Genomic DNA, 19,339 nt, shown 5'->3' with positions numbered 1-19,339 from the left:
TTGCCATGACGACCAATATGACATCACCGTTGCCATGACGACCAATATGACATCACCGTTGCCATGACGACCAATATGACGTCGCCGTTGCCATGACGACCATTATGACGTTGTCATGACGACCATTATGACATCACCGTTGCCATGACGACCATTATGACATCACCGTTGCCATGACGACCATTATGACATCACCGTTGCCATGACGACCATTATGACATCACCGTTGCCATGACGACCATTATGACATCACCATTGCCATGACGACCAATATGACATCACCGTTGCCATGACATCACCGTTGCCATGACGACCATTATGACATCACCGTTGCCATGACGACCATTATGACATCACCGTTGCCATGACGACCATTATGACGTTGCCATGACGTCCATTATGGCATCATTGTTGCCATGACGACCATTATGACATCACCGTTGCCATGACGACCATTATGACGTCGCCATGACGACCATTATGGCATCATTGTTGCCATGACGACCATTATGACATCACCGTTGACATGACGACCATTATGACATCACCGTTGACATGACGACCATTATGACATCGCCGTTGCCATGACGACCATTATGACATCACCGTTGCCATGACGACCATTATAACATCACCATTGCCATGACGACCAATATGACATCACCGTTGCCATGACGACCATTATGACGTCGCCATGACGACCATTATGACATCACCATTGCCATGACGACCAATATGACATCACCGTTGCCATGACATCACCGTTGCCATGACGACCATTATGACATCACCGTTGCCATGACGACCATTATGACATCACCGTTGCCATGACGACCTTTATGACGTTGCCATGACGTCCATTATGGCATCATTGTTGCCATGACGACCATTATGACATCACCGTTGCCATGACGACCATTATGACGTCGCCATGACGACCATTATGGCATCATTGTTGCCATGACGACCATTATGACATCACCCTTGCCATGACGACCATTATGACGTCGCCATGACGACCATTATGGCATCATCGTTGCCATGACGACCATTATGACATCATTGTTGCCTTGACGACCAATATGACATCACCGTTGCCATGACGACCATTATGACATCACCGTTGCCATGACGACCATTATGGCATCACCGTTGCCATGACGACCATTATGGCATCACCGTTGCCATGACGACCATTATGGCATCACCGTTGCCATGACGACCATTATGGCATCACCGTTGCCATGACGACCATTATGGCATCACCGTTGCCATGACGACCATTATGGCATCACCGTTGCCATGACGACCATTATGGCATCACCGTTGCCATGACGACCATTATGGCATCACCGTTGCCATGACGACCATTATGGCATCACCGTTGCCATGACGACCATTATGGCATCACCGTTGCCATGACGACCATTATGGCATCACCGTTGCCATGACGACCATTATGGCATCACCGTTGCCATGACGACCATTATGGCATCACCGTTGCCATGACAACCATTATGACATCATTGTTGCCATGACAACCATTATGACATCACCGTTGCCATGACGACCATTATGACGTTGCCATGACGTCCATTATGACATAATTGTTGCCATGACGACCATTATGACATCACCGTTGCCATGACGACCATTATGACGTCGCCATGACGACCATTATGACATCACCATTGCCATGACAACCAATATGACATCACCGTTGCCATGACGACCATTATGACGTTGCCATGACGTCCATTATGACATCATTGTTGCCATGACGACCATTATGACATCACCGTTGCCATGACGACCATTATGACGTCGCCATGACGAACATTATGACATCACCATTGCCATGACGACCAATATGACATCACTGTTGCCATGACGACCATTATGACGTCGCCATGACGACCATTATGGCATCATTGTTGCCATGACAACCATTATGACATCACCGTTGCCATGACGTCCATTATGACATCACCGTTGCCATGACGACCATTATGACATCACCGTTGCCATGACGACCATTATGACATCACCGTTGCCATGACGACCATTATGACATCACCGTTGCCATGACGACCATTATGACATCACCGTTGCCATGACGACCATTATGACGTTGCCATGACGACCATTATGACATCACCGTTGCCATGACGACCATTATGACGTCGCCATGATGACCATTATGACGTCGCCATGACGACCATTATGGCATCACCGTTGCCATGACGACCATTATGGCATCGCCGTTGCCATGACGACCATTATGGCATCACCGTTGCCATGACGACCATTATGGCATCACCGTTGCCATGACGACCATTATGGCATCACCGCTGCCATGACGACCATGATGGCATCACCGTTGCCATGACGACCATTATGGCATCACCGTTGCCATGACGACCATGATGGCATCACCGTTGCCATGACGACCATGATGGCATCACCGTTGCCATGACGACCATGATGGCATCACCGTTGCCATGACGACCATGATGGCATCACCGTTGCCATGACGACCATGATGGCATCACCGTTGCCATGACGACCATGATGGCATCACCGTTGCCATGACGACCATGATGGCATCACCGATGCCATGACGACCATGATGGCATCACCGTTGCCATGACGACCATGATGGCGTCACCGTTGCCATGACGACCATGATGGCATCACCGTTGCCATGACGACCATGATGGCGTCACCGTTGCCATGACGACCATGATGGCATCACCGTTGCCATGACGACCATGATGGCATCACCGTTGCCATGACGACCATTATGGCATCACCGTTGCCATGACGACCATGATGGCATCACCGTTGCCATGACGACCATTATGGCATCACCGTTGCCATGACGACCATTATGGCATCACCGTTGCCATGACGACCATTATGGCATCACCGTTGCCATGACGACCATTATGGCATCACCGTTGCCATGACGACCATTATGGCATCACCGTTGCCATGACGACCATTATGGCATCACCGTTGCCATGACGACCATTATGGCATCACCGTTGCCATGACGACCATTATGGCATCACCGTTGCCATGACGACCATTATGGCATCACCGTTGCCATGACGACCATTATGGCATCACCGTTGCCATGACGACCATTATGACATCATTGTTGCCATGACGACCATTATGACATCACCGTTGCCATGACGACCATTATGACGTTGCCATGACGTCCATTATGACATCATTGTTGCCATGACGACCATTATGACATCACCGTTGCCATGACGACCATTATGACGTCGCCATGACGACCATTATGACATCACCAATGCCATGACAACCAATATGACATCACCGTTGCCATGACGACCATTATGACGTTGCCATGACGTCCATTATGACATCATTGTTGCCATGACGACCATTATGACATCACCGTTGCCATGACGACCATTATGACGTCGCCATGACGACCATTATGACATGACCATTGCCATGACGACCAATATGACATCACCTTGCCATGACGACCATTATGACGTCGCCATGACGACCATTATGGCATCATTGTTGCCATGACGACCATTATGACATCACCGTTGCCATGACGTCCATTATGACATCACCGTTGCCATGACGACCATTATGACATCACCGTTGCCATGACGACCATTATGACATCACCGTTGCCATGACGACCATTATGGCATCATTGTTGCCATGACGACCATTATGGCATCATTGTTGCCATGACGACCATTATGGCATCATTGTTGCCATGACGACCATTATGACATCACCGTTGCCATGACGACCATTATGACATCACTGTTGCCATGACGACCATTATGACATCGCCGTTGCCATGACGACCATTATGACATCACCGTTGCCATGACGACCATTATGGCATCATTGTTGCCATGACGACCATTATGGCATCATTGTTGCCATGACGACCATTATGGCATCATTGTTGCCATGACGACCATTATGACATCACCGTTGCCATGACGACCATTATGACATCACTGTTGCCATGACGACCATTATGACGTCGCCGTTGCCACGACGACCATTATGACGTCGCCGTTGCCATGACGACCATTATGACGTCGCCGTTGCCATGACGACCATTATGACGTCGCCGTTGCCATGACGACCATTATGGCGTTGTCATGACGACCATTATGACATCACCGTTGCCATGACGACCATTATGAGATCACCGTTGCCATGACGACCATTATGACATCAACGTTGCCATGACGACCATTATGACATCACCGTTGCCATGACGACCATTATGACATCACCATTGCCATGACGACCAATATGACATCACCGTTGCCATGACGACCATTATGACGTCGCCATGACGACCATTATGACATCACCATTGCCATGACGACCAATATGACATCACCGTTGCCATGACATCACCGTTGCCATGACGACCATTATGACATCACCGTTGCCATGACGACCATTATGACATCACCGTTGCCATGACGACCATTATGACGTTGCCATGACGTCCATTATGGCATCATTGTTGCCATGACGACCATTATGACATCACCGTTGCCATGACGACCATTATGACGTCGCCATGACGACCATTATGGCATCATTGTTGCCATGACGACCATTATGACATCACCGTTGCCATGACGACCATTATGACGTCGCCATGACGACCATTATGGCATCATCGTTGCCATGACGACCATTATGACATCATTGTTGCCTTGACGACCAATATGACATCACCGTTGCCATGACGACCATTATGACATCACCGTTGCCATGACGACCATTATGGCATCACCGTTGCCATGACGACCATTATGGCATCACCGTTGCCATGACGACCATTATGGCATCACCGTTGCCATGACGACCATTATGGCATCACCGTTGCCATGACGACCATTATGGCATCACCGTTGCCATGACGACCATTATGGCATCACCGTTGCCATGACGACCATTATGGCATCACCGTTGCCATGACGACCATTATGGCATCACCGTTGCCATGACGACCATTATGGCATCACCGTTGCCATGACGACCATTATGGCATCACCGTTGCCATGACGACCATTATGGCATCACCGTTGCCATGACGACCATTATGGCATCACCGTTGCCATGACGACCATTATGGCATCACCGTTGCCATGACGACCATTATGGCATCACCGTTGCCATGACGACCATTATGGCATCACCGTTGCCATGACAACCATTATGACATCATTGTTGCCATGACAACCATTATGACATCACCGTTGCCATGACGTCCATTATGACGTTGCCATGACGTCCATTATGACATCATTGTTGCCATGACGACCATTATGACATCACCGTTGCCATGACGACCATTATGACGTCGCCATGACGACCATTATGACATCACCATTGCCATGACAACCAATATGACATCACCGTTGCCATGACAACCATTATGACGTTGCCATGACGTCCATTATGACATCATTGTTGCCATGACGACCATTATGACATCACCGTTGCCATGACGACCATTATGACGTCGCCATGACGACCATTATGACATCACCATTGCCATGACGACCAATATGACATCACCGTTGCCATGACGACCATTATGACGTCGCCATGACGACCATTATGGCATCATTGTTGCCATGACGACCATTATGACATCACCGTTGCCATGACGTCCATTATGACATCACCGTTGCCATGACGACCATTATAACATCACCGTTGCCATGACGACCATTATGACATCACCGTTGCCATGACGACCATTATGGCATCATTGTTGCCATGACGACATTATGACATCACCGTTGACATGACGACCATTATGACATCACCGTTGACATGACGACCATTATGACATCGCCGTTGCCATGACGACCATTATGACATCACCGTTGCCATGACAACCATTATGACATCATTGTTGCCATGACAACCATTATGACATCACCGTTGCCATGACGACCATTATGACGTTGCCATGACGTCCATTATGACATCATTGTTGCCATGACGACCATTATGACATCACCGTTGCCATGACGACCATTATGACGTCGCCATGACGACCATTATTACATCACCATTGCCATGACAACCAATATGACACCACCCTTGCCATGACGACCATTATGACGTTGCCATGACGTCCATTATGACATCATTGTTGCCATGACGACCATTATGACATCACCGTTGCCATGACGACCATTATGACGTCGCCATGACGAACATTATGACATCACCATTGCCATGACGACCAATATGACATCACCGTTGCCATGACGACCATTATGACGTCGCCATGACGACCATTATGGCATCATTGTTGCCATGACGACCATTATGACATCACCGTTGCCATGACGACCATTATGGCATCACCGTTGCCATGACGACCATTATGGCATCACCGTTGCCATGACGACCATTATGGCATCACCGTTGCCATGACAACCATTATGACATCATTGTTGCCATGACAACCATTATGACATCACCGTTGCCATGACGTCCATTATGACGTTGCCATGACGTCCATTATGACATCATTGTTGCCATGACGACCATTATGACATCACCGTTGCCATGACGACCATTATGACGTCGCCATGACGACCATTATGACATCACCATTGCCATGACAACCAATATGACATCACCGTCGCCATGACAACCATTATGACGTTGCCATGACGTCCATTATGACATCATTGTTGCCATGACGACCATTATGACATCACCGTTGCCATGACGACCATTATGACGTCGCCATGACGACCATTATGACATCACCATTGCCATGACGACCAATATGACATCACCGTTGCCATGACGACCATTATGACGTCGCCATGACGACCATTATGGCATCATTGTTGCCATGACGACCATTATGACATCACCGTTGCCATGACGTCCATTATGACATCACCGTTGCCATGACGACCATTATAACATCACCGTTGCCATGACGACCATTATGACATCACCGTTGCCATGACGACCATTATGGCATCATTGTTGCCATGACGACATTATGACATCACCGTTGACATGACGACCATTATGACATCACCGTTGACATGACGACCATTATGACATCGCCGTTGCCATGACGACCATTATGACATCACCGTTGCCATGACAACCATTATGACATCATTGTTGCCATGACAACCATTATGACATCACCGTTGCCATGACGACCATTATGACGTTGCCATGACGTCCATTATGACATCATTGTTGCCATGACGACCATTATGACATCACCGTTGCCATGACGACCATTATGACGTCGCCATGACGACCATTATTACATCACCATTGCCATGACAACCAATATGACACCACCCTTGCCATGACGACCATTATGACGTTGCCATGACGTCCATTATGACATCATTGTTGCCATGACGACCATTATGACATCACCGTTGCCATGACGACCATTATGACGTCGCCATGACGAACATTATGACATCACCATTGCCATGACGACCAATATGACATCACCGTTGCCATGACGACCATTATGACGTCGCCATGACGACCATTATGGCATCATTGTTGCCATGACGACCATTATGACATCACCGTTGCCATGACGTCCATTATGACATCACCGTTGCCATGACGACCATTATAACATCACCGTTGCCATGACGACCATTATGACATCACCGTTGCCATGACGACCATTATGGTATCATTGTTGCCATGACGACCATTATGACATCACCGTTGACATGACGACCATTATGACATCGCCGTTGACATGACGACCATTATGACATCGCCGTTGCCATGACGACCATTATGACATCGCCGTTGCCATGACGACCATTATGACGTCGCCGTTGCCATGACGACCATTATGACGTTGCCGTTGCCATGACGACCATTATGACGTCGCCGTTGCCATGACGACCATTATGGCGTCGCCGTTGCCATGACGACCATTATGGCGTCGCCATGAAGACCATTATGACATCACCGTTGTCATGACGACCATTATGACATCACCGTTGCCATGACGACCATTATGACATCACCGTTGCCATGACGACCATTATGACATCACCGTTGCCATGACGACCATTATGACATCACCGTTGCCATGACGACCATTATGACATCACCGTTGCTATGACGACCATTATGACATCATTGTTGCCATGACGACCATTATGACATCACCGTTGCCATGACGACCATTATGACGTCGCCATGACGACCATTATGACATCACCATTGCCATGATGACCAATATGACATCACCGTTGCCATGACGACCATTATGACGTCGCCATGACGACCATTATGACGTCGCCATGACGACCATTATGACATCACCATTGCCATGACGACCAATATGACATCACCGTTGCCATGACGACCATTATGACATCACCGTTGCCACGACGTCCATTATGACATCACCGTTGCCACGACGTCCATTATGACATCACCGTTGCCATGACGACCAATATGACATCACCGTTGCCATGACGACCAATATGACATCACCGTTGCCATGACGACCATTATGACATCACCGTTGCCATGACGACCATTATGACATCACCATTGCCATGACGACCAATATGACATCACCGTTGCCATGACGACCATTATGACGTCGCCATGACGAACATTATGACATCACCATTGCCATGACGACCAATATGACATCACCGTTGCCATGACATCACCGTTGCCATGACGACCATTATGACATCACCGTTGCCATGACGACCATTATGACATCACCGTTGCCATGACGACCATTATGACGTTGCCATGACGTCCATTATGGCATCATTGTTGCCATGACGACCATTATGACATCACCGTTGCCATGACGACCATTATGACGTCGCCGTTGCCACGACGACCATTATGACGTCGCCGTTGCCATGACGACCATTATGACGTCGCCGTTGCCATGACGACCATTATGACGTCGCCGTTGCCATGACGACCATTATGGCGTCGCCGTTGCCATGACGACCATTATGGCGTCGCCATGACGACCATTATGACATCACCGTTGCCATGACGACCATTATGACATCACCGTTGCCATGACGACCATTATGACATCACCGTTGCCATGACGACCATTATGACATCACCGTTGCCATGACGACCATTATGACATCACCGTTGCTATGACGACCATTATGACATCATTGTTGCCATGACGACCATTATGACATCACCGTTGCCATGACGACCATTATGACGTTGCCATGACGTCCATTATGACATCATTGTTGCTTTGACGACCATTATGACATCACCGTTGCCATGACGACCATTATGACGTCGCCATGACGACCATTATGACATCACCAATGCCATGACAACCAATATGACATCACCGTTGCCATGACGACCATTATAACGTTGCCATGACGTCCATTATGACATCATTGTTGCCATGACGACCATTATGACATCACCGTTGCCATGACGACCATTATGACGTCGCCATGACGACCATTATGACATGACCATTGCGATGACGACCAATATGACATCACCGTTGCCATGACGACCATTATGACGTCGCCATGACGACCATTATGGCATCATTGTTGCCATGACGACCATTATGACATCACCGTTGCCATGACGACCATTATGACATCACCGTTGCCATGACGACCATTATGACATCACCGTTGCCATGACAACCATTATGACATCACCGTTGCCATGACGACCATTATGGCATCATTGTTGCCATGACGACCATTATGGCATCATTGTTGCCATGACGACCATTATGGCATCATTGTTGCCATGACGACCATTATGACATCACCGTTGCCATGACGACCATTATGACATCACTGTTGCCATGACGACCATTATGACATCGCCGTTGCCACAACGACCATTATGACGTCGCCGTTGCCACGACGACCATTATGACGTCGCCGTTGCCATGACGACCATTATGACGTCGCCGTTGCCATGACGACCATTATGACGTCGCCGTTGCCATGACGACCATTATGGCGTCGCCGTTGCCATGACGACCATTATGGCGTCGCCATGACGACCATTATGACATCACCGTTGCCATGACGACCATTATGACATCACCGTTGCCATAACGACCATTATGACATCACCGTTGCCATGACGACCATTATGACATCACCGTTGCCATGACGACCATTATGACATCACCGTTGCTATGACGACCATTATGACATCATTGTTGCCATGACGACCATTATGACATCACCGTTGCCATGACGTCCATTATGACATCACCGTTGCCATGACGACCATTATAACATCACCGTTGCCATGACGACCATTATGACATCACCGTTGCCATGACGACCATTATGGTATCATTGTTGCCATGACGACCATTATGACATCACCGTTGACATGACGACCATTATGACATCGCCGTTGACATGACGACCATTATGACATCGCCGTTGCCATGACGACCATTATGACATCGCCGTTGCCATGACGACCATTATGACGTCGCCGTTGCCATGACGACCATTATGACGTTGCCGTTGCCATGACGACCATTATGACGTCGCCGTTGCCATGACGACCATTATGGCGTCGCCGTTGCCATGACGACCATTATGGCGTCGCCATGAAGACCATTATGACATCACCGTTGTCATGACGACCATTATGACATCACCGTTGCCATGACGACCATTATGACATCACCGTTGCCATGACGACCATTATGACATCACCGTTGCCATGACGACCATTATGACATCACCGTTGCCATGACGACCATTATGACATCACCGTTGCTATGACGACCATTATGACATCATTGTTGCCATGACGACCATTATGACATCACCGTTGCCATGACGACCATTATGACGTCGCCATGACGACCATTATGACATCACCATTGCCATGATGACCAATATGACATCACCGTTGCCATGACGACCATTATGACGTCGCCATGACGACCATTATGACGTCGCCATGACGACCATTATGACATCACCATTGCCATGACGACCAATATGACATCACCGTTGCCATGACGACCATTATGACATCACCGTTGCCACGACGTCCATTATGACATCACCGTTGCCACGACGTCCATTATGACATCACCGTTGCCATGACGACCAATATGACATCACCGTTGCCATGACGACCAATATGACATCACCGTTGCCATGACGACCATTATGACATCACCGTTGCCATGACGACCATTATGACATCACCATTGCCATGACGACCAATATGACATCACCGTTGCCATGACGACCATTATGACGTCGCCATGACGAACATTATGACATCACCATTGCCATGACGACCAATATGACATCACCGTTGCCATGACATCACCGTTGCCATGACGACCATTATGACATCACCGTTGCCATGACGACCATTATGACATCACCGTTGCCATGACGACCATTATGACGTTGCCATGACGTCCATTATGGCATCATTGTTGCCATGACGACCATTATGACATCACCGTTGCCATGACGACCATTATGACGTCGCCGTTGCCACGACGACCATTATGACGTCGCCGTTGCCATGACGACCATTATGACGTCGCCGTTGCCATGACGACCATTATGACGTCGCCGTTGCCATGACGACCATTATGGCGTCGCCGTTGCCATGACGACCATTATGGCGTCGCCATGACGACCATTATGACATCACCGTTGCCATGACGACCATTATGACATCACCGTTGCCATGACGACCATTATGACATCACCGTTGCCATGACGACCATTATGACATCACCGTTGCCATGACGACCATTATGACATCACCGTTGCTATGACGACCATTATGACATCATTGTTGCCATGACGACCATTATGACATCACCGTTGCCATGACGACCATTATGACGTTGCCATGACGTCCATTATGACATCATTGTTGCTTTGACGACCATTATGACATCACCGTTGCCATGACGACCATTATGACGTCGCCATGACGACCATTATGACATCACCAATGCCATGACAACCAATATGACATCACCGTTGCCATGACGACCATTATAACGTTGCCATGACGTCCATTATGACATCATTGTTGCCATGACGACCATTATGACATCACCGTTGCCATGACGACCATTATGACGTCGCCATGACGACCATTATGACATGACCATTGCGATGACGACCAATATGACATCACCGTTGCCATGACGACCATTATGACGTCGCCATGACGACCATTATGGCATCATTGTTGCCATGACGACCATTATGACATCACCGTTGCCATGACGACCATTATGACATCACCGTTGCCATGACGACCATTATGACATCACCGTTGCCATGACAACCATTATGACATCACCGTTGCCATGACGACCATTATGGCATCATTGTTGCCATGACGACCATTATGGCATCATTGTTGCCATGACGACCATTATGGCATCATTGTTGCCATGACGACCATTATGACATCACCGTTGCCATGACGACCATTATGACATCACTGTTGCCATGACGACCATTATGACATCGCCGTTGCCACAACGACCATTATGACGTCGCCGTTGCCACGACGACCATTATGACGTCGCCGTTGCCATGACGACCATTATGACGTCGCCGTTGCCATGACGACCATTATGACGTCGCCGTTGCCATGACGACCATTATGGCGTCGCCGTTGCCATGACGACCATTATGGCGTCGCCATGACGACCATTATGACATCACCGTTGCCATGACGACCATTATGACATCACCGTTGCCATGACGACCATTATGACATCACCGTTGCCATGACGACCATTATGACATCACCGTTGCCATGACGACCATTATGACATCACCGTTGCTATGACGACCATTATGACATCATTGTTGCCATGACGACCATTATGACATCACCGTTGCCATGACGACCATTATGACGTTGCCATGACGTCCATTATGACATCATTGTTGCCATGACGACCATTATGACATCACCGTTGCCATGACGACCATTATGACGTCGCCATGACGACCATTATGACATCACCATTGCCATGATGACCAATATGACATCACCGTTGCCATGACGACCATTATGACGTCGCCATGATGACCATTATAACATCACCGTTGCCATGACGACCAATATGACATCACCGTTGCCATGACGACCATTATGACATCACCGTTGCCACGACGTCCATTATGACATCACCGTTGCCACGACGTCCATTATGACATCACCGTTGCCATGACGACCAATATGACATCACCGTTGCCATGACGACCAATATGACATCACCGTTGCCATGACGACCAATATGACATCACCGTTGCCATGACGACCAATATGACGTCGCCGTTGCCATGACGACCATTATGACGTTGTCATGACGACCATTATGACATCACCGTTGCCATGACGACCATTATGACATCACCGTTGCCATGTCGACCATTATGACATCACCGTTGCCATGACGACCATTATGACATCACCGTTGCCATGACGACCATTATGACATCACCGTTGCCATGACGACCATTATGACATCACCATTGCCATGACGACCAATATGACATCACCGTTGCCATGACGACCATTATGACGTCGCCATGACGACCATTATGACATCACCATTGCCATGACGACCAATATGACATCACCGTTGCCATGACATCACCGTTGCCATGACGACCATTATGACATCACCGTTGCCATGACGACCATTATGACATCACCGTTGCCATGACGACCATTATGACGTTGCCATGACGTCCATTATGGCATCATTGTTGCCATGACGACCATTATGACATCACCGTTGCCATGACGACCATTATGACGTCGCCATGACGACCATTATGGCATCATTGTTGCCATGACGACCATTATGACATCACCGTTGCCATGACGACCATTATGACGTCGCCATGACGACCATTATGGGATCATCGTTGCCATGACGACCATTATGACATCATTGTTGCCTTGACGACCAATATGACATCACCGTTGCCATGACGACCATTATGACATCACCGTTGCCATGACGACCATTATGGCATCACCGTTGCCATGACGACCATTATGGCATCACCGTTGCCATGACGACCATTATGGCATCACCGTTGCCATGACGACCATTATGGCATCACCGTTGCCATGACGACCATTATGACATCACCGTTGCCATGACGACCATTATGGCATCACCGTTGCCATGACGACCATTATGACATCACCGTTGCCATGACGACCATTATGGCATCACCGTTGCCATGACGACCATTATGGCATCACCGTTGCCATGACGACCATTATGGCATCACCGTTGCCATGACGACCATTATGGCATCACCGTTGCCATGACGACCATTATGGCATCGCCGTTGCCATGACGACCATTATGGCATCACCGTTGCCATGACGACCATTATGGCATCACCGTTGCCATGACGACCATTATGGCATCACCGTTGCCATGACGACCATTATGGCATCACCGTTGCCATGACGACCATTATGGCATCACCGTTGCCATGACGACCATTATGGCATCACCGTTGCCATGACGACCATTATGGCATCACCGTTGCCATGACAACCATTATGACATCATTGTTGCCATGACAACCATTATGACATCACCGTTGCCATGACGTCCATTATGACGTTGCCATGACGTCCATTATGACATCATTGTTGCCATGACGACCATTATGACATCACCGTTGCCATGACGACCATTATGACGTCGCCATGACGACCATTATGACATCACCATTGCCATGACAACCAATATGACATCTCCGTTGCCATGACAACCATTATGACGTTGCCATGACGTCCATTATGACATCATTGTTGCCATGACGACCATTATGACATCACCGTTGCCATGACGACCATTATGACGTCGCCATGACGACCATTATGACATCACCATTGCCATGACGACCAATATGACATCACCGTTGCCATGACGACCATTATGACGTCGCCATGACGACCATTATGGCATCATTGTTGCCATGACGACCATTATGACATCACCGTTGCCATGACGTCCATTATGACATCACCGTTGCCATGACGACCATTATAACATCACCGTTGCCATGACGACCATTATGACATCACCGTTGCCATGACGACCATTATGGCATCATTGTTGCCATGACGACATTATGACATCACCGTTGACATGACGACCATTATGACATCACCGTTGACATGACGACCATTATGACATCGCCGTTGCCATGACGACCATTATGACATCACCGTTGCCATGACAACCATTATGACATCATTGTTGCCATGACGACCATTATGACGTTGCCATGACGTCCATTATGACATCATTGTTGCCATGACGACCATTATGACATCACCGTTGCCATGACGACCATTATGACGTCGCCATGACGACCATTATTACATCACCATTGCCATGACAACCAATATGACACCACCCTTGCCATGACGACCATTATGACGTTGCCATGACGTCCATTATGACATCATTGTTGCCATGACGACCATTATGACATCACCGTTGCCATGACGACCATTATGACGTCGCCATGACGAACATTATGACATCACCATTGCCATGACGACCAATATGACATCACCGTTGCCATGACGACCATTATGACGTCGCCATGACGACCATTATGGCATCATTGTTGCCATGACGACCATTATGACATCACCGTTGCCATGACGTCCATTATGACATCACCGTTGCCATGACGACCATTATAACATCACCGTTGCCATGACGACCATTATGACATCACCGTTGCCATGACGACCATTATGGTATCATTGTTGCCATGACGACCATTATGACATCACCGTTGACATGACGACCATTATGACATCGCCGTTGACATGACGACCATTATGACATCGCTGTTGCCATGACGACCATTATGACATCGCCGTTGCCATGACGACCATTATGACGTCGCCGTTGCCATGACGACCATTATGACGTCGCCGTTGCCATGACGACCATTATGACGTCGCCGTTGCCATGACGACCATTATGGCGTCGCCGTTGCCATGACGACCATTATGGCGTCGCCATGAAGACCATTATGACATCACCGTTGTCATGACGACCATTATGACATCACCGTTGCCATGACGACCATTATGACATCACCGTTGCCATGACGACCATTATGACATCACCGTTGCCATGACGACCATTATGACATCACCGTTGCCATGACGACCATTATGACATCACCGTTGCTATGACGACCATTATGACATCATTGTTGCCATGACGACCATTATGACATCACCGTTGCCATGACGACCATTATGACGTCGCCATGACGACCATTATGACATCACCATTGCCATGATGACCAATATGACATCACCGTTGCCATGACGACCATTATGACGTCGCCATGACGACCATTATGACGTCGCCATGACGACCATTATGACATCACCATTGCCATGACGACCAATATGACATCACCGTTGCCATGACGACCATTATGACATCACCGTTGCCACGACGTCCATTATGACATCACCGTTGCCACGACGTCCATTATGACATCACCGTTGCCATGACGACCAATATGACATCACCGTTGCCATGACGACCAATATGACATCACCGTTGCCATGACGACCATTATGACATCACCGTTGCCATGACGACCATTATGACATCACCATTGCGATGACGACCAATATGACATCACCGTTGCCATGACGACCATTATGACGTCGCCATGACGAACATTATGACATCACCATTGCCATGACGACCAATATGACATCACCGTTGCCATGACATCACCGTTGCCATGACGACCATTATGACATCACCGTTGCCATGACGACCATTATGACATCACCGTTGCCATGACGACCATTATGACGTTGCCATGACGTCCATTATGGCATCATTGTTGCCATGACGACCATTATGACATCACCGTTGCCATGACGACCATCATGACGTCGCCGTTGCCACGACGACCATTATGACGTCGCCGTTGCCATGACGACCATTATGACGTCGCCGTTGCCATGACGACCATTATGACGTCGCCGTTGCCATGACGACCATTATGGCGTCGCCGTTGCCATGACGACCATTATGGCGTCGCCATGACGACCATTATGACATCACCGTTGCCATGACGACCATTATGACATCACCGTTGCCATGACGACCATTATGACATCACCGTTGCCATGACGACCATTATGACATCACCGTTGCCATGACGACCATTATGACATCACCGTTGCTATGACGACCATTATGACATCATTGTTGCCATGGCGACCATTATGACATCACCGTTGCCATGACGACCATTATGACGTTGCCATGACGTCCATTATGACATCATTGTTGCTTTGACGACCATTATGACATCACCGTTGCCATGACGACCATTATGACGTCGCCATGACGACCATTATGACATCACCAATGCCATGACAACCAATATGACATCACCGTTGCCATGACGACCATTATGACGTTGCCATGACGTCCATTATGACATCATTGTTGCCATGACGACCATTATGACATCACCGTTGCCATGACGACCATTATGACGTCGCCATGACGACCATTATGACATGACCATTGCCATGACGACCAATATGACATCACCGTTGCCATGACGACCATTATGACGTCGCCATGACGACCATTATGGCATCATTGTTGCCATGACGACCATTATGACATCACCGTTGCCATGACGACCATTATGACATCACCGTTGCCATGACGACCATTATGACATCACCGTTGCCATGACGACCATTATGACATCACCGTTGCCATGACGACCATTATGGCATCATTGTTGCCATGACGACCATTATGGCATCATTGTTGCCATGACGACCATTATGGCATCATTGTTGCCATGACGACCATTATGACATCACCGTTGCCATGACGACCATTATGACATCACTGTTGCCATGACGACCATTATGACATCGCCGTTGCCACAACGACCATTATGACGTCGCCGTTGCCACGACGACCATTATGACGTCGCCGTTGCCATGACGACCATTATGACGTCGCCGTTGCCATGACGGCCATTATGACGTCGCCGTTGCCATGACGACCATTATGGCGTCGCCGTTGCCATGACGACCATTATGGCGTCGCCATGACGACCATTATGACATCACCGTTGCCATGACGACCATTATGACATCACCGTTGCCATGACGACCATTATGACATCACCGTTGCCATGACGACCATTATGACATCACCGTTGCCATGACGACCATTATGACATCACCGTTGCTATGACGACCATTATGACATCATTGTTGCCATGACGACCATTATGACATCACCGTTGCCATGACGACCATTATGACGTTGCCATGACGTCCATTATGACATCATTGTTGCCATGACGACCATTATGACATCGCCGTTGCCACAACGACCATTATGACGTCGCCGTTGCCACGACGACCATTATGACGTCGCCGTTGCCATGACGACCATTATGACGTCGCCGTTGCCATGACGACCATTATGACGTCGCCGTTGCCATGACGACCATTATGGCGTCGCCGTTGCCATGACGACCATTATGGCGTCGCCATGACGACCATTATGGCATCACCGTTGCCATGACGACCATTATGACATCACCGTTGCCATGACGACCATTATGACATCACCGTTGCCATGACGACCATTATGACATCACCGTTGCCATGACGACCATTATGACATCACCGTTGCTATGACGACCATTATGACATCATTGTTGCCATGACGACCATTATGACATCACCGTTGCCATGACGACCATTATGACGTTGCCATGACGTCCATTATGACATCATTGTTGCCATGACGACCATTATGACATCACCGTTGCCATGACGACCATTATGACGTCGCCATGACGACCATTATGACATCACCATTGCCATGATGACCAATATGACATCACCGTTGCCATGACGACCATTATGACGTCGCCATGATGACCATTATAACATCACCGTTGCCATGACGACCAATATGACATCACCGTTGCCATGACGACCATTATGACATCACCGTTGCCACGACGTCCATTATGACATCACCGTTGCCACGACGTCCATTATGACATCACCATTGCCATGACGACCAATATGACATCACCGTTGCCATGACGACCAATATGACATCACCGTTGCCATGACGACCAATATGACGTCGCCGTTGCCATGACGACCATTATGACGTTGTCAT

This window comes from Phyllobates terribilis, unplaced genomic scaffold, assembly GCF_046119375.1.
Source record: "Phyllobates terribilis strain yellow unplaced genomic scaffold, ASM4611937v1 Scaffold_75__1_contigs__length_6962009, whole genome shotgun sequence".
NCBI lineage: Eukaryota > Metazoa > Chordata > Amphibia > Anura > Dendrobatidae > Phyllobates > Phyllobates terribilis.
The sequence above is the reverse complement of the archived record's forward strand: the minus strand, read 5'-3'. Positions refer to the sequence as shown.